The sequence below is a fragment of the Dermochelys coriacea genome, chromosome 8, assembly GCF_009764565.3.
Source record: "Dermochelys coriacea isolate rDerCor1 chromosome 8, rDerCor1.pri.v4, whole genome shotgun sequence".
Classification (NCBI taxonomy): domain Eukaryota; kingdom Metazoa; phylum Chordata; order Testudines; family Dermochelyidae; genus Dermochelys; species Dermochelys coriacea.
Genome location: NC_050075.1, coordinates 26,755,751 through 26,779,864, shown reverse-complemented (window position 1 = coordinate 26,779,864; position 24,114 = coordinate 26,755,751). Strand labels below are relative to the sequence as shown.

Genomic DNA, 24,114 nt, shown 5'->3' with positions numbered 1-24,114 from the left:
CGCCGCTTTCTGCAGCCTCCATTGGCCTGCAGCGGCGAACCGTAGCCAGTGGGAGCCGCGATCGGCCTAACCTGTGGACGCGGTAGGTATACAAACTGGCCCAGCATGCCAGGGACTTCCCCGGAACAAGCAGTGGACCACAGTTGAGAACCACTGCTCTAAGGACTCAATTCTGTACCCTTTACTCACATTGAGTAGTGGAGCTTCTCATGTAGAATTGGGCCTAAATCTGGACCAATGCACAAAAACATTGTGAAGAATCTTGCACTGCTGCTACTTGTGCTGTACCTGTTGTGTGGATGCATAGAGAACTTCTCAGTGTCCATTGCCACTACTCTGACATTCTGCCTAAACTTCACATTTGGATTTTCAAAAATCCCCAACTCCTTTCACTCTGAGCTTTTTGGGAACAGGAACTGTCATTTAATATGCCTGTGCACAGCACCTAGCACAATGGACCCTAACCTAGGACCCTAGCTATCACTTGTTCAGAGACATCTGACATAGGCCAGGGATTGTGGGTCTGTCTACACTGTTATCCAAAGGCATGATTGCTGCTTGTAGACATATCCAATTTAGCGTTGATCTAGCTAGATCAAAGGAAGCTTGGAAAACCACCACAGGACAGGGATCAATTGCTAAAATATATACCCAGGATTTTATACAGGTGGGGGTAACCCATGTCTCTGTCTGCACTGCAGCAACATTGCTGCTATTGTTACTCAAGCTATCTTTGGTCTAGCTCCATCAAAGCTAGCTCAGGTATGTCTACAGGTATTGCAATCACACCTCCTGACTTCAGTGTAGACACATCCTGTGCGGGGGGAAACGTGGGTCATGCTAGCTCTACACCACTTGAAGATTACATTACGCAAGAGCAATCCTCAGCTGGCTGCAGATTTAATGGGCCCAGGATCTGGCCCTAAATGTGTATGCTGACCTCATACTAAGTTTTTTAATGAGTTTTCACATCAACCTCAGTCAGTGTTTTGCTGTCCAAAATTTGCAGCACATGCTCACAGCATGCTTCCCTGCAGCCTACTTTTCATCAGTCTCTGAAATAAACAAGAGCAAAAGCTGGGCATTGTTGTTTGTGCAGACAAAGAAAGAAGCAGGAACCTTCTCTCTTTACATTCAGCACACTGCCAGCACATGCACACTCACAAGATGAGATGTAATGTAACTATTATTCATAGTAATTGCATTGTTTTACCATGACTTAACAAGTTGCAGTTAGAAATATAAATAGCAGGTCATGACTCTTCTTTGTAGCCAATTTTGTACTGATGTTTCAGATATGAAAGTCTAAACTGAGCTTCAGTGTAAAATCGAGTTCCTCTCCGATACCATCTGTGATCATATCTGCAGGTGTTAATTGCTCTTTTGATAATACCAAAACTAATCCTATTAAGGTTAACAGTGGGAATGTGGGCTACTGCAACTTATTACTAAGGTCCCAAAGTATAAAGAGATATCTTGTCCCCATTTGCTCCTCCAAATAAGATGGTTTAACATCAATGCATCAGCCAATTCCCTAAGGACATTATTAACTCAGGCCTGCCGTGTTAAATAAGTCAGATACCAGATCAGACAGATGGTATTAGAATAGACAAATTAATTGGGAAAGGATGCATTATACAATATCCAATGCAGTTTAACTACTTTTTCTTTTGTATATTTATGTTTAGAAGAGCAAGGGTTCTCTTCAAATCGTAATTATAGAATTGCATTCCTCTCAATGTGGCAGCAGAAAGCTAAGACAAATATTTATTGTTGCTGCCTATGCAGAGTTCAGTGTAAAGGTGGGTGAGCTATCTGTAACACAATTTGCCTAATTCATTTAACCACTTTCTCTGTTTTAGGCTGTTCACAGATAACTTGTGATTTTTACTAACATATTTGTTATTTGCAATCAAACATTTCTGCCAATGTATTTCAGCATGTGGGTTGTTTGTGACCTAGTTGTTTTCATTATATCTGCCACTATTTACTTGTGTCATTTTATTAGTTATCCAAGGCACATGTTGTTGTTTGTACTGCCTGATTGGATAACTGAATATCAATGGAGGGTGAAGTTTCCCTACACACACACAGCAAATTTTTGTATTCACAAAAAAACCCCACACAATACTCCACACACACACAAACACGGTTTGTATCTGTATTTCATTGGTAGTTAATCTGGCCTCCATTACTGTATTATCTGAGCCCCTCAGTCTTTAATGTATTTGTCATCACAACAAACTCCATTTGTCCTCACATTATCTTCCCCATTTTACAGTTGGGAAACTGAGGCACAGAGACTAAACAACTTGTCCAAAGTCTCACAAAAAAGCATGGAGTTGGGAAAGACTCTAGGGCTCCCAGGTCCCAAGAAGTGTCCTAACCATTGTATAATCCTCCCTCTCTCCTAAATGAATTCACCTCAATAGGGGCTAAGTGGAATTTAAGTGGCACAAAATTTTTGCACAGGGTTGAATTTATTTAGGTTGAAGTTATTGCCATTCCTCCACATTTCTGCATGAATATTTGTAGAAAAGGGAGTGTGAACACCACCCTGCAAACAAAACAGGATTATAAATATGGCCAAATCAAAAAATGGTTTGAATTATTTTTCTCCTAGTTTACCCAGGTCCTGTATTCATGGATCCCAAGGTACTTTACAAACTTCAGTTAAGCCTCACACAGCATAATTTCATATTAGGCTCATTTAACAGATGGGTAAAAATAAGACAGGGAGTTTGTGATTCAAAGTCACACAGCAAGTCAGGAGCAAGGCTCCAACAGTTCTGACTTCTGAGCCCTTTTTGAAGCCCTTAGATTATACTGCCTCCAGCCACATCCTTCAAGTACTTACAGCAGAAGACAGATCATGGGCTTCACTTACACAAGCATACATATAGACTCGGTGGACTTGTGCTGTATTACTTACATACCAATGTGTGGATGGAAATCAGTTCTGCCCACACTTTGGTTGGAGCGACACAAAAGTTAGTGAGCTTTGAAAATCTAAGTTTATTTTATTTTTTAGTGGAGGACAATAGCATCACTTCATGAGATCTAACCTTAGGGCTTGTCTTTTTGAACACTTGGTTTGCGGCAAGCGGGATGTTTGCTGAACACTAGCTGTCCATGTGGACTCTGCCACCATGCATTAAAAGCTCCCGAGTTCACTTTGGCCAATCCTCCTGTCACATGGGAGTAGGTCTCTGGCTTTTTGGATGAGATAACTTGAAATCATGGGGGAGCTCCCTCAAAATCAAAGCAGACAGGTCTCTCAGTTATGCTTGTTCAAATCAGTCAGGACACAGGACAACCACTGGGGACAAAACTAAGCCTCTTGAGTTTGAATTTTTAAAGACTTACGTACAGGAAAACTAAGGCTATTGATTAATTGCAGTTAACTCACGTGATTAACTCAAAAAATTAATCACGATTGAAAATATTAATTGTGATTAATCAGAGTTTTAAACGCACTGTTAAATAATAGAATACCACTTGAAATGTATTAAATATTTTGGATGTTTTTCTACATTTTCAAATATATTGATTTCAGTTACAACACAGAATACAAAGTTTACAGTGCTCACTTTATATCATTATTTTTATTACAAATATTTGCACTGTAAAAGTGATAAAAGAAATAGTATTTTTCAATTCTCCTCATACAAGTACTGTAGTGTGATATCTTTATCACAAAAGGGCAACTTACAAACATAGATTTTTTTTGTTACATACATACCAAAACAAAACAATGTAAAACGTCAGCACCTACAAGTCAATTCGGACCTACTTCTGTTTCAGCCAGTCGCTAAGAAAAACAAGTTTGTTTACATTTATTGGAGATAATGCTGCCCTCTTCTTATTTACAATGTCACCTGAAGCTGAGAACAGGTGTTCGCATGGCACTTTTGTAGCCGACATTGCAAGGTATTTACATGCCAGATATGCAAAACATTTGTATGCCCCTTCATGCTTCAGCCACCATTCCAGAGGACATGTTTCCATGCTGATGACACTCGTTAAAAAAATAATGCATTAATTAAATTTGTAACTGAACTCCTTGGGGGAGAATTGTATGTCTCCTGCTCTGTTTTACCCACATTCTGCCATATATGTCATGTTATAGCAGTCTCAGATGATGACCCTGCACATGTTGTTCATTTTAAGAATACTTTCACTGCAGATTTGACAAAATGCAAGGAAGGTGCTGTGACAAGGTTGGGCCAGATGGCTATAGGAGAGCGATAGAAGGCAGATATATTAGCCCCAGGTTAAGTAGGTCCCTTTTCCCTGGGTAAGGTAACAGGGAAGGTTCCAGAACAATTGGGAACTTTCTGGAAACAATTAAGGCAGACAGGCTGATTAGAACACCTACAGCCAATCAAGAAGCAGCTAGAATCAATTAAGGCAGGCTAATCAGGGCATCTGGGTTTAAAAAAAGAGCTCACCTCAGTTTGTGGTGCGTGTGAGGAGCGTGTGCTGGAGAACTGAGGAGTACAAGCATTATCAGACACCAGGAAGGAGGTCCTATAGTGAGGATAAAGAAGGTGTTGGGAGGAGGCCATGGGGAAGTAGCCTAGGGAGTTGTAGCTGTCGCACAGCTGTTCCAGGAGGCACTCTTGACATCTGCATTCCACAGTGCCCTGGGCTGGAACCTGAGTAGAGGGCAGACCCGGGTTCCCCCCAAACCTCCCAATTCCTGATCAGACACAGGAGGAGTTGACCTGGACTGTGGGTTCACGAAAACGGCCAAACTGAGGGCTGCTGTGAATCTCTGAGGCGAGCAAATCCACCAATAAGTGCAAGATCCACCAAGGTAGAGAAGGAACTTTGTCACATTACCAATGTGAGATTTCTAAAGATAGTTACAGCACTCAACCCAAAGTTTAAGAATCTGAAGTGCCTTCCAAAATCTGAGAGGGACGAAGTGTGGAGCATGCTTTCAGAAGTCTTAAAAGCACAACACTCTGATGCAGAAACTATAGAACCAGAACCACCATAAAGAAAAATCAACCTTCTGCTGTCGGCATCTGACACAGATGATGAAAATGGACTTGCGTCGGTCCGCACTGTTTTGGATCGTTATCTAGCAGAACCCGTCATCAGCACGGCCACATGTCCTTGGAATGATGGTTAAAGCATGAAGGGACATATGAATCTTTACCGCATCTTGCATGTAAATATCTTGTGACACCGACTATAATGGTGCCATTCTTGTTTACAATGTCATCTGAAAGTCCGAAGTGGGCAGCATTTTCTCCGGCAGATATAAGCAAACTTGTTTTTCTGAGCGATTGGCTGTACAAGTAGTAGGAGTCAATGGACTTTCTAGGCTCTGAAGTTTTACATTGTTTTATTTTTGAATGCAGGTTTTTTTGTACATAATTCTACATTTGTAAGTTTAAATTTCACGATAAAGAGATTGTGCTACAGTACTTATTAGTATTTTTCAATTCACCTATTTCTTTTGTTTTTTACAATGCAAATATTTATAATAAAAAATAAATATAGAGTGAGCACTGTACACTTTGTATTCTGTATTGTAACTGGAAATAGAAATATTTGAAAATGTAGAAAACATCCAAAAATAATTAATCACAATTAATTTTTTAATCACTTGACAGCCCTAATGAAAACATGTTTCTATCAAATTTGGGAAAAATAAATATCAAAATCTAATTGTGTTTGGCTCATCTGCCCTAAATATATTTGGACTCAAACTTGCAAGGTTGTAGGCACCTGGTTGGCCTTCCAAACGTGAGCGTGAGGATAACAGATGTCAAACAGGACTCTGGAGTGGCTCAAGAGCACTCAGACCAGCACAGAATCTTTAGGAGGAAAGTGTAAAGCAGGAACTATGAGGTTTATAAACAAACTAGATTACTGGATTTGTTACTCATGGATCTTTGGATCTGAATAGAGATTTCTTATCTCATCTCAGGCCCAACTCTATTAGCAACAGCTGATTTTTTGTTTGTTTGGGTGGGCTTTTGTTGTTTTAGGCTTGACAAGGAGTTACTCTGATGGGAGTGTAATGTTCATGTTACTTGCATTTGTCTCTACTTTTTGGACCCCAACACACACCATTACTAGCCTCCATATACCAGTTAGCTGTCACTCATTTGGAGTAAGAGAAGAATTGTCTGGGATTACTTTTCAGGCAGTAGTTAAAGTATCTCACTCTTATGAGGAAGCGTTTTGCAATGAGCTTCAATGAAACATTTAAAATCTCACTTCTGATCTTTTGAAATCTCACTCATTTAAATTGTCACAGCTAAAAAGCCCTGTGCACATTCCCATTTGCAACCATGTTAGAACTAAATTCCAACGAGGAAATACCATCACAATGCACCTACTCTATAATCTACTGGGAACTGAATAATAATAATAATAATAATAATAATGATACTTAGCACTGATATGACACTTTGCCTCTTCAAAGCACTGCACAACCATTGACTGAAGAATCATCTGACAACAATGGTTGTTGTCTACTGCCATCAGTTACATACTAAACATGCCTCTTCATTCAGCCCTGCTGGGGACATTGTTACAAAGAGAAGGACACTGCTTAGTGCATCCAGTGCTGAGCTCTTTACTTTAAAAAGTTGATCTGGTAAATTCCCCAGATGAAACTACACATCCCTCACTGGAGGGCAAACTGAGAGGCATAGTGAGAAAGATTAGAGGTGACAGGAAATTCTGTGGCATGATGCCCAAATAAACTGACTGCTGATCGTCATCCTGCAAGTATCAATCAGGTAACTGTATTCCATCTGCATACATAGGCTTGGTAGGATTCGATTTAAACATTAGTGTTGGTAAACATCGATTTCCGGTAAATAGAAATTAATGGGAAAAAAATATCCATCAGTAAAAGTTGTCAAGTGCAGCCTCCCCCCTACCTAGGTCCCACAGAGATCGGTGTCACTGTGAGGAGGCAGTCCTGGAAAGGAGACATTCAGTAACAGAGGAATCTCCCCTGCGGCCAGGGAAGCCTCCTCATTCACATGACCCTGGCCAACGGTCTCTGCTCTGTCCTGCAGCCTTCCCAGTACCCTGCACCAGGCTGTGCTATCACCTGCCCACAGCGAGCCCTCTGCAGCTCCATTGTTACAGCCCTGCTCACTAACTCTCCAGCAGGGAGCATGGGGCCTGCCCCAGAGCAAGAGTTGTTCAGCACCAGGGGGTGGTCCTTCTCCTTCTACCAGCCCTGGCTGAAGGTCTCTGCTCCACCGGGCCAGAACCACAGCCTCCCTCACACCTTGCACCCAGGCATCTCAGGCCCCTCAGCTGCAAAGGCAGGCTCTCTGTCAGTGGTGCCCTACCCCAATATTAACCTCCTTAATCTCCTGAAACTGGGAAATTAAAATAGTTACAAATAGAAAAAAATGATTAAAAATTAAAAAGATACTAATCAAAATTAAAAATTGTCATAAATATAAAGGGAAGGGTAAACAGCTTTAAATCCCTCCTGGCCAGAGGAAAAAACCCTGTAAAGAGTTAAGAAGCTAAGACAACCTCGCTGGCACCTGACCAAAATGACCAATGAGGAGACAAGATACTTTCAAAGCTGGAGGGGGGGAACAAAGGGTTCTCTCTGTCTGTGTGTTGTTTTTGCTAGGACCAGAGCAGAAATACAGGTAAGAACTCCTGTAAAAAAGTCAGTAAGCAATTAAGTTAGATGTGCGTTAGATTCTGTTTTGTTTAAATGGCTGATAAAGTAAGTTGTGCTGTATGGAATGTATATTCCTGTTTTTGTGTCTTTTTGTAACTTAAGGTTTTGCCTAGAGGGATTCTCTATGTTTTGAATCTGATTACACTGTAAGGTATTTACCATCCTGATTTTACAGAGGTGATTCTTTTACTTTTTCTTCAATTAAAATTCTTCTTTTAAGAACCTGATTGCTTTTTCATTGTTCTTAAGATCCAAGGGTTTGGGTCTGTGTTCACCTATGCAAATTGGTGAGGATTTTTATCAAGCCTTCCCCAGGAAAGAGGTATAGGGCTTGGGAGGATTTTGGGAGGAAAGACGTTTCCAAGCAGGCTCTTTCCCTGTTATATTTGTTAGACGCTTGGTGGTGGCAGCAAAAAAGTCCAGGGACAAAAGGTAAAATAGTTTAACCTAAGCTGGTAAAAATAAACTTGTGGGGACCTGCATGAAAAAACCCCTATCTGTACCCTGGAGTTCAGAGTGGGGGAGGAACCTTGACATGGTGGCAGCGAGGTTGTCTTAGCTTCTTAACACTTTACAGGTGAAAGGATTTTTCCTCTGGCCAGGAGGGATTTAAAGGTGTTTACCCTTCCCTTTATATTAATGACACAAATAAAAATTGAATTCTGCCAAGTCTATGTATACAGCTGTATTTGTACAAATAGCTACTGTCTACTGGCAGCATATGATAGATTTTTAACTTCCAGTGTGTGAGAGGGTGGACTAGTTAGGGAGAATTCATAAATAGACAGCAACTTTTTATTTTTTCTTAATATTTGGGAATTTTCTCCCTCCCCCCCCACCTTTTTGTATGCATCTGTGACAGTGCTGAGTACCACTTTGGGGTTCTTACCTCTGAAAGCTTCTGCTACTGGTCACTGTAAAAGCAGGATACTGATCTAAGTGGGCCACTAAGCAGGTGTTCACATACTACTAACCCCGAACCATGTTTTGTAAAATCATTCTTAGATGTCTGATCTCTGACCTGCACTTGGGTTAATCTACCTGGCAAACTAAATTATTTGGTTACAAATAGATATTGTGGAGCTCTTCACTGTCAGCAGGTGTTTCATTTCCAGTCATACACTGTTTAAAATCCTCAGTCAGTAACAGACTGGAATCTTGGAAAAGTAAAAGCAGATTCAAACATGAAATATTGGAAAATCAGTTTCCCCTTCACTTAGCTGCCAAGATCAGGGTTTAGGAATCTGTTCCCCCTGTCAGAGACACCACAAGACGTAAGACTTATCCTGCACTTTCCTTCTCTTCTACAGGTATTTTTAATGTCATTTGACCCTGGAGTGAATCATGTAATCCTAAATTCCTATTCATTATCTGTCTATTTATACTATGACTTTTTGGGGCAGGAACTGTTTCTCACTATGTGTTTGTACAGGGCTCACAATGGGACCTTGATCTCAGTTGCAGATTTTAGGCACTAAGATAATGCAAACAACAAGAATAACTAAGAATCACATATCACTGAACATTTAGAGCTCACTCTTATGCAAGTGCATGGTTTTTGACTCACTGTTTTGAGTTTTTTTGTATAATAGCACTTATTGCTGCTGACAAGTAAGATTCACAAAAGCTGTGGTTATTTATTTGAAGTTCCACCTTTTCAGCTGTGTGCATTTCTCAGTGGTATTTTATTCATTTGTATTTTTGATTAAGCTATTGTTTAGACTATAAGCTCTTTTGGAGGGACTATTTTTTGTTCTGTGTTTGTACAGTGCCTACCACAATGGGGACCTTGTCAGTGACTGCAGTTCCTAGGTGCTATGTCAGTACAAATAAGATGCAACTGCAGCTCTTTAGAAAACCGTTTCACCCCCACAAATGTTGTTTGTTAAGCAGACAAGTACCTGAAAGATGACCCCACACAGTCACAGTAAAACTAAAAAGTGAATAAACCCCATAGCTTGTATAGGGGATAATCCTTTTGCTAAGAGTGGTGTATTTCTGCAGCCTAAGGTTAAGGGCAAGTGTATTATGGTGGCCCCCTCCCAAGCATTCCCTCATAGCCAATGCTTGATCTGCAGCAGTTTGTCTTAGTTTTCTCCTTCTTCACCAAGCACCAAAGATCTACCTCATTCTCCCCTTGTATCAGGGGAGAATCAAAGTACACACATTTCCCAGCATGGTTTCTCCCCAGCCTAACAAGTCTCCACTGAAGTAGGCTTCAATGGAGAAGCAGGCCAATTGAAATAGGCCATGCCCAATCTCCTTGAAGTTGGCTTATTTGTCCAAACATAAGCATATAAAACAAAAACAGTTCCTCACTTCACCCTCATGGCCTTCCCTCCCAGGGGTATCTGGTAATCCTGCTTCTTGCAGCTTCCCAGTTCCAGACAGCTTCCCTTATCAGAGCCACTTCTCTTTCAGCCTACTCTGTTTCCCTTCTGGAACACCAGTTCCAGGACTATCTCCCCGAATATCTGGCCCTGAGTCTCACCACCAGAGTCAGCTTCACTCCTTTCCTTAGCCTGTCCCAATCACTCCTCCTCTTCCAGCCCTCTGACAGGCCTTTATAGCCCAAGGGGTAGCCCTGCCCCCTTGAATTGGCTCAATTGGGTCCACCTGCTCTGACACCAGGAAAGTGGGCTCATCTACTCACAGGGACCAGCTACTCTGGGACATCCCTGCAGCATGCAGAGCTGAGTTCCAGGAAGCCCCTTTGCAGCATCTCCCCTCCCCCCTCCCCCCCCCGCACGCACGCACACACGCACGCGCGCACTACAGGAGATATCAGGGTCACTATGTGAAACCTCCCATCTTCCTCCATGTAGCGGAGTTGTACAAAAGGCCACAGAAACTAATGCAGCTATTGGGCTGGAGTGGTCTCTATAAAGTGGTTCTGCCACAGCTCTTGGACCTAATCTCCCAGCCTGTTGGGCTTGGTGCTAGGCAAAGGATTTGCCCCCTTTTGCACACATTTAATGTGCCTAATGACAATTTTGCAGAATACTGACCATTATGAACTTTCTCTCTCACTATAAGGGATCAAAGGTAACGTGTAAAGGAGTGTAGCAATTGACATAGTACAGTTATGATCAATGCTATTTACAGGGTTATGCTCATCATGGGAACTTTATGGGGCACAATAGGATATGTTTAAGTAAAATAAAATGATTTTATTGTAAGGTACTGTAAGCAGACAGCAACTTGCTGAGATAGAACTCTGTGAAGCCTTGCTGGCCTGACCAAGACAACATTCCTTTTTCCATCCCCTGGTGGAACATCTCCCTACAGAGCACAAGTCTCCCTTTTGAATACCAGCTGCAGCAGCATGCAGGATCTGTAGTTAAAATAGATTAAAACAGGAAGGAGAGCTCTCACCACAACTGCCAGAAAGTAAGGAGAGCCATTGAGGAGGGCTGCTCCCTCAAGCCAGGGAGAGAAGATGGATCTCCACTCTGCTTTTAGCAGGAGGAAAGGGAGCTGTGATGTCCTCCACTCCCCCTTATTTTAATCCCTGTGCAGAGTGTGTATAGACAGACCTTGGTAACTGATTAAATCTGCAGCAAGATTTAGTTGCCAGATGCAGTATTGTGTTAGCTCACATTAACTATAAATTGTCCCATGTAGCCCCAATGACCATGTAGCAGTTTCAGGTCATTAACAGAGATGGCCATCTATACATCCTTTATGCCATTATATATTGCAAGTGAAGCTCTTTCCTGTTCTCCGCATCATGGTTTCTATAATCAACCTCCAGACTGCTAGCGGCTTTCCTACTGTGCATAAAATTAAGCAGTAGTTTTGCTGCCTCACAGAAGTAAGGTTATCAGCACTGGAAGTACATTTATTCATTTTTTTTCTTGAGGGGGGGGGGAGCTTTACAATTCTCTCTCTCTTTCTTTGCTGCAATTAATTTACTGAGCATTAAACAGAAATTAGCACTATGTGGAGCCAGTGCTATAACAGGAATAGGAAAAGCAGGTGTGATTGCCTTTTCCACAGGTGAGATTTAAAAACAAACAATTTATTTTGGATTAATGCAATCAAAATAAACTTTGAAAGCTCATCTCTCACATTTTTTTCTCCCTCTTCTAAACTTTCAGCCTGTAATTGCTATCTGCTGCTTTTGGTAACTCCTTTGGGGCTGCAGGACCACAAAGCAAGCCAGGATTCACATTTCTATTGGGTCATAAATGCCTGACTATATGACAATTAACCCCAGTGGCCAACTTGCTCAGGAACAGTCACAAAACACGTTTATAATTCATTCTATCTGAATGCATTTCAAACATGGTTTATGCTCTGTGGCAGTTTTACAACTGCTCATAGGAAAGCCTGCTTCCCACATAAATACTTAGGGTCTCACTGAAGACAATTTTTCTCAAGGTGTTTGCCCTATTTGTAAAGTTGTAAATGGTAGGGATTGTTCGGGTACCATTAAAAACAAGTAAATATCAAGACCCTAAAATTGAAACACCCCTCAAAATGCACTCATGGGAGAATTTCTAATGAAGTATATTTATAATGATTCACAAACAAAACTGGACTTTGAATGAAAAACCTATGTTTAAAGAAGATAAGAAATGTTGACATTAAAGAATCAGTGTGTTTTCCATAGCTCCCTCACACCTTTCTAATATAATAAGGGTAGCACAGAATAACAAATACTGACTTATAACATTGAAATATAAAATGAAGAATCATTAACAGCGAGATTAAGAGCTTTGATAGCTATATTTTAATGGTTTTAATTATGGATAGTGAATGAGTACAGAAGAGGTAATACTTAGGCCAAGCCCTTGCTGGCAGAAGTGTGGTTTTCCCAATTCTTCTTTTAGATAGAACTGGTAATCTTCTTAAAATGATGCTGCTGACAGAACAAAGGTAACATTGTGTTGAAAGATGCAAATGCAAGATACACAAATGAAAAGTAATGATAAGTAACCCTCCTCCCCTTTTCCTGGCAAGACCTAGGGTAGGGTGACTTAAAATGACATGACCCAAAAACTGCAAAACCAGCAGGAAAAACACAGAAATTGGGTAATGGAAACTTACACATGCTTAATATTTGGGTTACCTAAAATTAAAAGGGTTAATGGGCTAAAAAAGCTGATTTGATTAATCTGTAATGTAGAAATGTACAAAACAGCTAAGTGAACATGGGCCCAAACTGGAGAAATGCCAGAACAGAAACTGAAGAACAGGACTGAAGGACCAGTCCAAGGGATCAGAGAAGGTGATGATTATCATGGAAGGTAGAAGAACTTCCCTGTGCCCCAGAATGTGGTAATTTGGGCCCATTTACCAATTTTGTCCTGTCTGTTATTATTTGCCTGGCATAAGTGTGTGCCCAGACCCTGTAAATGACAATATTCTGTCTGAAATTGTATAAAGGAAAAATTTGATTAAGCGTAAACTGGGTGGATGTGTGACTCAGTTTCCCAACTTTTACTCCCCAAGAGTTCGCAGCTACTGTATCAAACAAAATAAATGCACGTTGTTTGTTTAGTTTATCAATTAATATTTTTGCTCTTAAAGACACTCCTTTAAAATTGCCAGGATACAAAGAATGACCTTGTCAATTGTTCTGTACAGAAGGATTGAACCGTCAGGATTGCAGACAGGATTTGTCCTCTCCTCCCCTACGAAAATACACTGATCCTCATGAAACAAATGAACGAAATCATATTTATATAGTTATTTGCAGTATATACACAGGTTCATATGCATTATGTTTATCTTATCAGGCATGCACACGTTTTATCTTTTTCACATATACTCCAAACCTTTCTAATCAGTATGACACAGTTCCCAGGTTTATCAAATAAGTGTCCTCCTTTGCACCTGAAATGAATTCATCACTCAGAGAGCAGATCACTCTGCTTTAACCTGTAAGATAGTGTGCAATCCATTGTGTTTTGAAGCAACAGCCAGCAGAGTATCAATTTTACAGAGAAGTGGAGAGTATGGGATATCAACTTTATGGAAAGGTATAACACTTCTGCTTCAACTCCACCTCCTGATGATCTTAAGGCAAATCTAATGCTGATATCCAGTACAGGAGACTCAGGAGCGTGGCATGGTGTCAAAGCCATCCAGTGCAGTTTGTCAAATCTTCTGGTCCTTTTTCTGTCTGCTTCTGCCCACCACAACCAGTTTCTTTTATGACCCTTAAGTGAATCACAGTATTAACAACAAAAAGAAAACCCGAAAGTACTTTGGAATTAAACAACCAACAAGACTCTACAGAATGTCCTTCAGTCCAGCATTTTTTACCTCGTCCCACTGTGTATCCAAGACTGATTAATATTTTTACAGCCACACTCTACACAAGTTAGGGGTTAACTGCTAATATGTGTTGTCCAACAGCAATAAATTGATTCCTAATAAACTAATATCAAAACATTTCTCCATGCCAAACTTTATATCCAAAGGATCTTGCACTAACAGGATATTTTCTTATGGCCTTTCCTGGATCAGGACACATTTTGTACTGTTTATTAAATTGGCATTAATGCAAAAATGTCTTGTAGGACTTGTAAAAAGTGTATAGATGGGAAATTAACATTGCATTTAGTGATTTGTATCCTGATAATCAAAGTTATATCACACATTTTATTTCAACCCGGGTGAACGTTTAGTGTAGAGATCATTACTAAATTTAAGTTTGCAACATTTATCTATTTCCTCTCCATTGGCATGCTGTTGAAGGAGATGTCCCTATCTTGCTGATAATACTTGGCCACTAGGTGGAAAGCTTTAAAAAAAGCTAAGAAAGCCTTTTTGCTTTTACTCTAGAAAACTAGGATTGGGGGAGAGGAGGACAAAAATATTTTAGTTGTTAGGAAATAAATTGAAATATACTAAGTGAACTTTTATGGATTAAATATAAGTGACATTTATGAGGACTTAAATTCATCATATGATTTTAGTAGCCAATTACCTGTATTGGGGAGACTGATTCACTAGCAGTTAAACCAGTCAATTAGGGATTTGTTGTCAGGGTCTGCTCCAACCCAGAGGAGTAAGCCTGCCCTGGGATGAGAGAGAGTGAGTCTTTCGATGCCATGAGCATCTTCCCACCTAAGAGAGGCCACACAACTAACCCTTCCTAATTTCTGAAGGTCTTTCATTGGATTAACTGCTCTCTTCATGTATGGATAATCAACTAGGGTAAAACCACAAAACCTCAGCAGGTAAAATGCTGAAACTAGGTTGTGTGGAAGGAGGTCCATTAAAAATGTGGGAGGAGAGTAGGAGAGGGAGAAATGTCACTGATAAAAATATTTAATTTTTGAAGCTGAGAGATTGTTACTCAATGAAAATTAAAAAAAAAAGCCTGCTTAACACACCCTAGTTACTCCTTTGGATTAGTTAGAATGTGCTGAAATGGATATGATTTACTCAGCTTTATCAATTTTTTTTTATAGTCTGTTTTGTAAACCTGTGTTATTGGCATGTTTTTAAAAGTGGGTTTATGATTCATCTAACTAACTTCCCTTAATACTGGTTTGGGGGTCTGAAAAAAAATGCAGGGAGTCATTTAGATAGTAATATGCAGTGATGAGCTGCCAAAATCTTAACAATGGGTTCCCTCCTTACCCCATTCAAAAACCAGTCGGAGAACACTTCAATCTCTCCGGTCACTCGATTACAGACCTGAGAGTGGCTATCCTTCAACAAAAAAACTTCAAAAACAGACTCCAGTGAGAGACTGCTGAATTGGAATTAATTTGCAAACTGAATACAATTAACTTAGGCTTGAATAGAGACTGGGAGTGGATGGGTCATTACACAAAGTAAAACTATTTCCCCATGTTATTTCTTCCCCCTTACCCCACCCCCCACTGTTCCTCAGACGTTCTTGTTAACTGCTGGAAATGGCCCACCTTGATTATCACCATAAAAGGTTTTCCTCCTCCTCCCCCCCACTTCCTGCTGGTAATAGCTCATCTTAAGTGATCACTCTGGTTACAGTGTGTATGATAAAACCCATTGTTTCGTGTTCTCTGTGTGTGTATATAAATCTCCCCACTGTATTTTCCACCGAATGCATCCGATGAAGTGAGCTGTGGCTCACAAAAGCTTATGCTCAAATAAATTTGTTAGTCTCTAAGGTGCCACAAGTACTCCTTTTCTTTTTGCTTATAACATTGTCAGTTATTTATTAATATGTATATTCCAGTAGCACACAATCAGGATTAGGGCTCCTAGGTGCCATGTAAACACGTATACACACAGTTCCTGTTCTGAAGACCATTCAATCTAACAAATCAAAATGCGAAATGTCATGGTGAGTTTTGTGAAGTGGGTACTGTAGCGAGGCAGTGTGGCCCCCAGCCGCTCCGGAGAGGGAAGAGCCCCTCTGGACAACAAAGTGGATGGAGCCAGCGAGTCCTGTGCCCTCCCCCCAGAGGTCAAGGCACAGAACAGGAAGTATAAAAGCCCAACCCCAGAGCTCACTAGAGGAACAGCCGCCATAGAGGCCAGATGCCTGCAGCCCAGCTCCCGGTTGGGAGACCCCAGCAACCGGCGGCGGTCCCAAAGACTGGCCCGCCCAACCAACACCTGATGTTGACCAGAGCCCGGAGGAGCTGCCAAGCCTGCCCTTCGCCAGTTACCCAGAAGAGCCCATGGTACTTGACCCCATGGAGGACACCATCCAGACCCAGAAACCTCTAGAAGGAGAGTTAGGAAGTAGCCTGGGGGCAACCGACCCTAGTCTGTAGCACTGCCAGAGCCTATGTCAGTGTGTTGCAGCCAGGATCCCCACTGACTCAGAAGCAGGCCTTCTGCAGCTGCTAGGGCCTCGGGATGGGATACAGTGGAATGGGTGGGACTGTGTATTCCCTGCCATCCAACTTGTGGGTGCCAGTCTCCCCCTCTCCCAGGCCCCTCTGAGTCGAGAGCCTGGGCTGGTTGTTTACCTGCATTTGCTTAGCCGTGCCTGAGGGCCTGAGCCATTGACTCTCTGCTGCTGCACCCTGACCCAGGGCCTGGGCCTGCTAATTATAACTGTTTGCTCAGCGCCTGGGTGAGGGCCAAAGCCATTGACTCTCTGCTGTCCCGCTCTGACCCAGGGCCTGGGCCTGCTAATTGTAACTGTTTGCTCATTTCCTGTCTGAGGACCTGAGCCCTGGACTTACTATTGCTCGCCAACCACAGGCCAGTCATGAATAACTGTCTGTGTTAGCCTCTACTGCTGCTGTGGTGAGAGACTCCAGCGGGTAGGCTAATTTCCCATCAACAACTAGAAGGAAGTAGCAAGGCGGTGTGGCCCCCACTACCTCAGAGAGGGATGAGCCCCAGTTAAACCCCTCTACAGGTACCCTATCCATTAGGAACTGGAATAAGGCTATCCACTCTTCATAGACACCACAAACCAGTTGCCAGGTTTCAGTGATGTTTATGGTTGAGTGATAAAACTCTTGAAAACAGGAGCTCACATTCCTTTTCTCTCAGCAAAGCATTCTGAAAAGCTTCACGCAGAAAGCAGCACTTGTCACCATATACAAACGTTTTTTGAAACCAAAGAGCCTGATTTTCAAAACACGTGGAACATGCAAAGTTGTACATTTGTGCATGAAAACTGGATATCTACCTGTTCGAGGGCATGTACTGTAAGAATGGCAATTTTGAAAGTCAGGCCACAAGATTTTTTTTTTTTTAATCTCCATTTTTGAGCTTCTGTTTGTACTTTTACTCAAGTGAAAAAACTCACAATTTTAGTGAAAAATAGTTGCTTTTACCCCAGGTACATTTTGTGAAACAATCAAAGCAAAACCAAAATATTGTTTTTCAAGAAGCTGGCTACATTGTCTCTTTACCCCACTGGTTTCAAATAGCACCTTTGATGGAAAGTGACCGTAAAATCACAGGTATGATCAAACGTCTGCTGAGGTCAGTAGGAGTCCATTGGTTACAGTGGTCCTTGAATCAGACTCCAAGTCTTCAGAGCTCATTCCAGTCTCAGCAAGTTCACATCTAGAAGTATGGTTTTGCTTATTTTGTTTGCTGTAGTATGATTGTCACCTGCCATTGAGATTTCTCAATAGAAAGTAAGAGCAGAGTGCTTTGCTCATGTGTCACACAAACGTGTACTCAAAGCGATAAAAAGAATGTATTCAACATGAAGAGTGAAATTCAGCCTTGGTGTTAGCCTGTTTACCCCAGGGATGAATTTGGCCCATTGCTTTGTACCTGTACAAATATTTTGTTGATGTTTAGTACAATGAGATATGTCTACAAGCAGCCCTCGGGCAGGAACTCCATGCTAACAAGCTGTCAAGTTTAACTGGGACATCCTGCAGAAATAACTCAACAAAAATACAAAGCCAGTCAATTCCTGGGAGAGGCAATGAAATATCAGTATGACACAGCAGCACATATTTTCTTAGTAAACAACATTATCCCTAAGCTGCTGTTAACTGTTCTCCATAAGAAGGAAGTCAATTCAAATTGCTTAAACCTCTCATCTTCAAATCTAAACCTATTTTCATAGAACTGTTATGACATTGTGTTTTTAACTGTCCCAAGCTCCATTTGAGAAAGGAATTCAGTATATTGTTGTCTTTGATGGGTCTAGTTCAAAGCCCAGTCTAAATTCATTATATATTTACATGAAAAGCAAGAACCTTGGGTGGCTGGGAACAAAGAGGATTCACTGTTTCTTATTCCAGATTGAAGGAATGCATTGTTCTTCTACAAAAAGGAGGCATGATCATGTCCTGTGAAAAGGATGGATTTCTCCAGTACAGCTAGTAGACAAATAGCATTTTTCCCCCTCATAGAAAATTGACTTCTTAGGGGAAAAATAAAAAAACAACAACCAACCCTGAAATATTTTTGTCAAACTACATCTTGCATGATGCACCAGTGTCTCAACATGCTGAGGGGAGGCTGTGCAACATGGGAGGTCATAGTATATCACTGGAGAAGTCATTCAGTTTGGGAACGAGGCCCACATGACAGCAGGGGAAAACCTGGAAGGAGATATTTTTGCTCAAAAGTTGATTTAGTCAACCTCCCATTTTCTGTTTAAAAAATAGTTTCAATGGAAATTTTTCAACTAGCTCCACTTTCCTGATCTGTATGCTTAAAATATTTGTGTGGGAAGATCCCAAGGAGAAGGAATCATCTGACCAATCAGCTGGTGGGATTACTGGAACACCACAAACGTGTCCCCCATTTCTGCATCTCTTATTTTTAATTCCTACATCTTTGTAGTCCCTGATTATTTTTTTCTAGTTTGATTATTAGTGCTGAATTCTGTATCAGTGATGGAAGAATTTCACATACAGATTCTTTTAAGTTAAGTATCCAAATGTGCCAAGCAACTAAAGCAAATAATATACATACATTTCTTTGTTTCACAAAACTGGACTGCAAGTTTTGGTAGAAGAGCCCGTATTTTGGCACTCCTAATTCTGCTCCTACCTAGAAGTCAAGAAAAGGCAACCAAATATTTCAGAATCATAAAATGAGATTTTATTTCAAATCAATTCCAAATTATTGGGAAGGACTGACATCTACGCTGGGCTACACCATGATCTCACAGTATCAAAGGCTGGGTGAGACCAGAGCTGTATTCATGTATAACAGTACCCAACTGACTATCCCATATAATATACCTCTCCATAACAAGCCAGAAAATGCTGCAGCTGCAAACGTAAAATGTTGCAAAGCAGAAGGGTCAGGAATGTTGTATGGGAAGGTTATAACGTGCGGTAGTTGGAAGCATTTTAATCTGAAACACTAAAATGGCCTAGTCTGTGCAAACTTTTCGCAGGTTATACAAAAATATGTCCCCTTCATACTGCTTTGTTATTGTCCTCATTACATATTAGATATACTACCATATTAGATTACTTATGATATTTTGTAATCATCTCTCAGGTTATAGAGCCTTATCACAAGCATTAATGCTCTTTATATAACAGAATCCCCATTGGGAATGTCACTAGTAAATTCAGATAAAGAAATAACTGGGGAACTGACAGTGAAAAACTGGTGAAAATTTTGTGATGAACTAAGTGTGACACAAATTTTAATTATGTGATTTGAGCTGATTTCACACCTCTCACACTTAGCTTTTCTGGCAGAACACAAAATGCTTATTTTTAACTTGAAAATGAAAAAAAACACCCCTAGTTTCAGTTTTTCCTGTCAAGTTCTCCATTCAATGTCCATTATCTTCTTTTGAGACCCAAACAATTGAACTTGAATTAATACAAAACATAAACCTAGTCTCAGATCCAGGGCTAGCTACTGGCTGAAAAATGACTATCTGCAAAGCACATCAAGAGCGTGTCACATGGTCAACAACATTAAAGACCCAATTTATCTAGGTTCATAAAGAATGGATGTGAAATCCTGCTAAAGAACAAGATCCTAAAAATGAAGTTCAGAAGGACTGAGGTAGTTAGGTGATCTATGTATCAGGTATTTATACTACTGAGCTGAATAACCATCTTGTTGTTTGAGAGCCTATCTCCTTGATTATTTACAAAGAATCATTTGGCAGAGAGGAAGGCAAACTTACACGTATGACTAGGAATTCTGATTCTGCCATTGACTAGCTAGTAGGAATTTTTTTGAGGGAGAAGGGCATGGAGGAGGGAAGGTGACCAGATGAAGGAACAGATGGAAGTCAGCATCACTCTTTTATTCATGGGGGCATAAGGACAGCATATTTTGCCACCTTCTATACAGCGAACATGCAAGCACTATAAAAAATATACCAGATCCATTTCAAATGCATTAGTGGAACAGACTAAGTTTCATCAGTGTGGTCAGTGAGACAAGAACCCATAAATCAGTTTGTGGCTGCAATATGGGAACTTGTGGTTACGAGCACATTCAGGGCTTTCTGAAATGAGATGGTAAAGAGCCAACTCATTATAATGACAAACAGCCCCCAGCTGCAGGAACGCCTGCTCATGGAATTTGACACCTGCCTCCTGCAAAAACCTATAGTTATCAGTCTGCAGATGGAAGGAGCTGCACAGGGAGTGCAATGATTGGCAGAGATGGACAGACATACCAGTGCAGAGATTACAAATCTATGCCCCACCTAGCCATTATTAACAATGAAGCTTAGCCTGCCATCAGCTAGAAACCATTAATCTAGGGAGTATAAACCAGTGTATCTGCTGGTAACCATTTTGTTAAGTGATGCCAGTCAGAAATAGTAGCAGCTTTAATGGAAACACCCTGCCCTTCCCATTATCTCAGCAATCAATTATCAAGAACATGGCGCCCCTAGTTAAATTCTAATTGCTATTTAGACAGTGTAGGATTACTCTTGCTGGACCACATGTGTGAAATAGGAAGTGTCAATGAGACAATTAGTGTGAAAACAGCAAAAAGGAGGCAGCATCTGTATGCCTAGCTACAAAAGGGAAACCAGAATGTAGACAGCTGAAATTAGAGCCTGAGAGAGTCACAGACAAGAGAAGTATCCCATGAAGGGCTGAAAGCAAAGGGACTATGATCTGCTCTAATGCAAGGCTTGAAAGAGTAGACCCCACTGGACAGGCAGTTATCAAGGGATACAGGAACATGCTGCAGACAAATGAGAACAGCTAAAGACTCAGACAGAAATAGTCCTCCTGGCTCTTTACAGGGCAAATAGTCAATGACACTGATAGAAGAGCAAGAACTGGAAAGGCAGATCAACCTTGAGAAATTAGTCAAGCAGAACATGTAGGTTACAAATATGACATGCCAAAAGGAAGGTGACAGGACAAGGCCCCCACTGTATCCATCAAATAATGCTCAGAATCTTATTTTAAATTTTTCTTAGGGCAAAGTGTGGCCAGTAACCATAGACCTTTTGATTTCTCCAGCGCTTCTGTCTCCCAGCAAAATCACACATGACTACTTCTATATGGTATGAAAGAATATGACAAAATATTCCAGGATCAAAGAGGATCCTATATGATCAAAGGGGGACTTGAAGGAGCCGTAGGGGACAAGGACGGTGTTCTAGGGCTTAAATAGAAATGCTTGTGTACTTTGTAGAATTAGAGCACTACACAGAGTGCTTTCACCTTTTCCTTTAAATCAGCTCCAGTGTAGACTAAACTATTACTAGATGTGTGTGAGTTTTATTAGAGAACCACCAAGGGCTAGAGCCTATAAGCCATATTTGGATCACCTACAACACTATTCTCCAAGTTTGTGATAACACTACTAAGTATATGAAATGATTAGATGTGTCATGAATCAGAGTAATATTTTGTAATGGGGCTGATTATAATAGTATAGGACACCCATAAAGCTACACTTTAATGACATTTTTTATAACCCATACCGATTCAGGAGCACCTTGGAGCAGTTACATGCTCATCAAATAACAGCTCCGAATGGCACAAGTAACCTTGTACCAATGGAGCCATCAGTCTGTATGCCCCTGGAAGATGAGGCTATCCTGCAGGTCCAGTACCACTATAATGGGACAGCTTGCCAGTGTTCTGGCCCAGCCTCAGCATTTTCATAAATTCTTCTCAGACGCCAGAAGAAAATTATTCACAGGACTTAGCAGTAGCATACAATATTGTACTGAGCAGACTTGGGAGAAGCGGAGAAGGTGTATCCTCAGACAACACACCAGTCGTTAAGGGTAAATGCCAGGGAGATTAAAGATGCAATTGTGTGCTGTAATCCAGTGAACTGAGCACAAGTTTGGGAATCAGGATCGGAGACCTACACTCTACTACCAGATACACAGCTAGTCAGTGGCTATCTCTGGACAAGTCACATTACCTCTGTGTGCCTCACTTACCCCATCTATAAGATGAACATAAAGATATTTACTCATCTTCATAATGGTCTTTGAAACATGTGCATTAAATGGCACAACAGAAGTGCAAAGTATTTTTATTTTTTAATTTATGCCACTTATAGTGATGAGTATATAAGTTAATACCAGGCTACAAAAAATATAGGAATGACCGAGTAAGTCTGGTGGGGAACTTGCACTATATGTTTAAAAAAAAAAAGCAGAGAGTCAAATAAGTTGAAAATCTTAAATGAATCAAACTGTACATAGAATCTCTATTCTTGAAGAATAAAAGTATAGCAGTAGGAAGATACTACTGATCACCTGACAAGGATGGTGATGGTGATTGTGAAATGTAAGGGAGGTTAGAGAAGCTACAAAACCAGAAAATACAATAATAATGGGTGATTTAAATTACCCTCATATTGCTGGGGTAAATGTCACCTCAGAAATAAAATTTCTAGATACCATAAATGACTGTTTCTTGGAGCAGCTAGTCCTGTAACCCACAAGGAGAGAGGAAATTCTTGATTTAGTCCTAAGTGGAGCACAGGCTCTGGTCCAAGAGGTAACTATAGCTGAACTGCTCAGCAATGGTTATCATAATGTAATTAAATTTAACATCCTTATAGGGGTGAGTGCCGGGGTGTACCTGGCCTTGCAGTCCCTTACAGGGAGGTCCTATGGGCCTACTAATCCTCACCCCAGGAAGCAACAAAGTAACAGGAAAGAAGAAGTGAAGTTGCGTCCTCCAATCCTGCCTAGAAAGCCTCACAGAAGCAGCCAATCAAAAGTCCAGTAGGCTCACATAAAAGGAGCCACAGGGCCTTCGCAGGTCAGTTCCTGGCTGGGACCAGAAGTGTGAAAGGGTACTCTTCTCTAGCCAGGAGATAGAGAAGAATCTGAAGATTCTGGCCCTGAGATAGGGCTGGAGATAATAAAAGAGGCACAGTAGGAAAAGGGCCAGGGCAATAGCAGCGATGGATTGGAGTAAACAGTAGGTGGCTGTTGTGTATAGGGTCCCTCGGTTATAACCTAGAGTAGTGGACAGGTACAGTTACCTCTACTGGCTGCAGGTAAAATGGCATAAATCCCAAAAAGAGGACAGACCTTATTTGACATCCTAAACAAAGGCCTGAATTTAAAGGGCAAGGAGCTGAAACTGAAGACTAGAGCTTTGTATCTGTGGATCATTTTTGCAGATTGCAGATCAGATGCACGTCTGATCCGCAATCTGCAAAAATGATCTGCAGATACAAAGCGGATGTCCACAGATTTGCAGCGCTTTAGATATAAAATTTGGATCCACATCCATCCACAAGCCACAAAAATGATTCCCAGATGTGGATATCTGTGGATATAAAGCGGATATCCACGGATTTGCAGGACTGTACTGAAGATCCTTGACAGGGGAAATAGACCACTTATTTCCTGGCCTCTTTAATACCTTGGCAGAGGTTCAAATAAGTATCCACAGTTTGTGTAATTTTCCTGTGAATCAAATAAATTAGGAGAGATACAGGTGTGTGAAACATACAAAACAAATTTCTAAAAGATTCATACTTGTGCATTCTGTTGCAGTTTCAAAACTCATTCTGATTTCAAATCTCTTTTGTGAAACTCTTATGCAAAAATTAATCTAGAATTATTTTAA

At 40.9% G+C, this 24,114-nt stretch overlaps 1 long non-coding RNA gene across 1 annotated transcript; it reads left to right on the top strand.

The window, feature by feature from the left end:
* The first annotated feature begins 1,292 nt into the window (after positions 1–1,292).
* Positions 1,293–23,759, top strand: LOC122461280. Its single transcript, XR_006283168.1, has 3 exons — positions 1,293–1,303; positions 14,893–14,897; positions 23,675–23,759. It is a non-coding gene; the product is annotated as an uncharacterized LOC122461280 (long non-coding RNA).
* Positions 23,760–24,114: the final 355 nt, after the last annotated feature.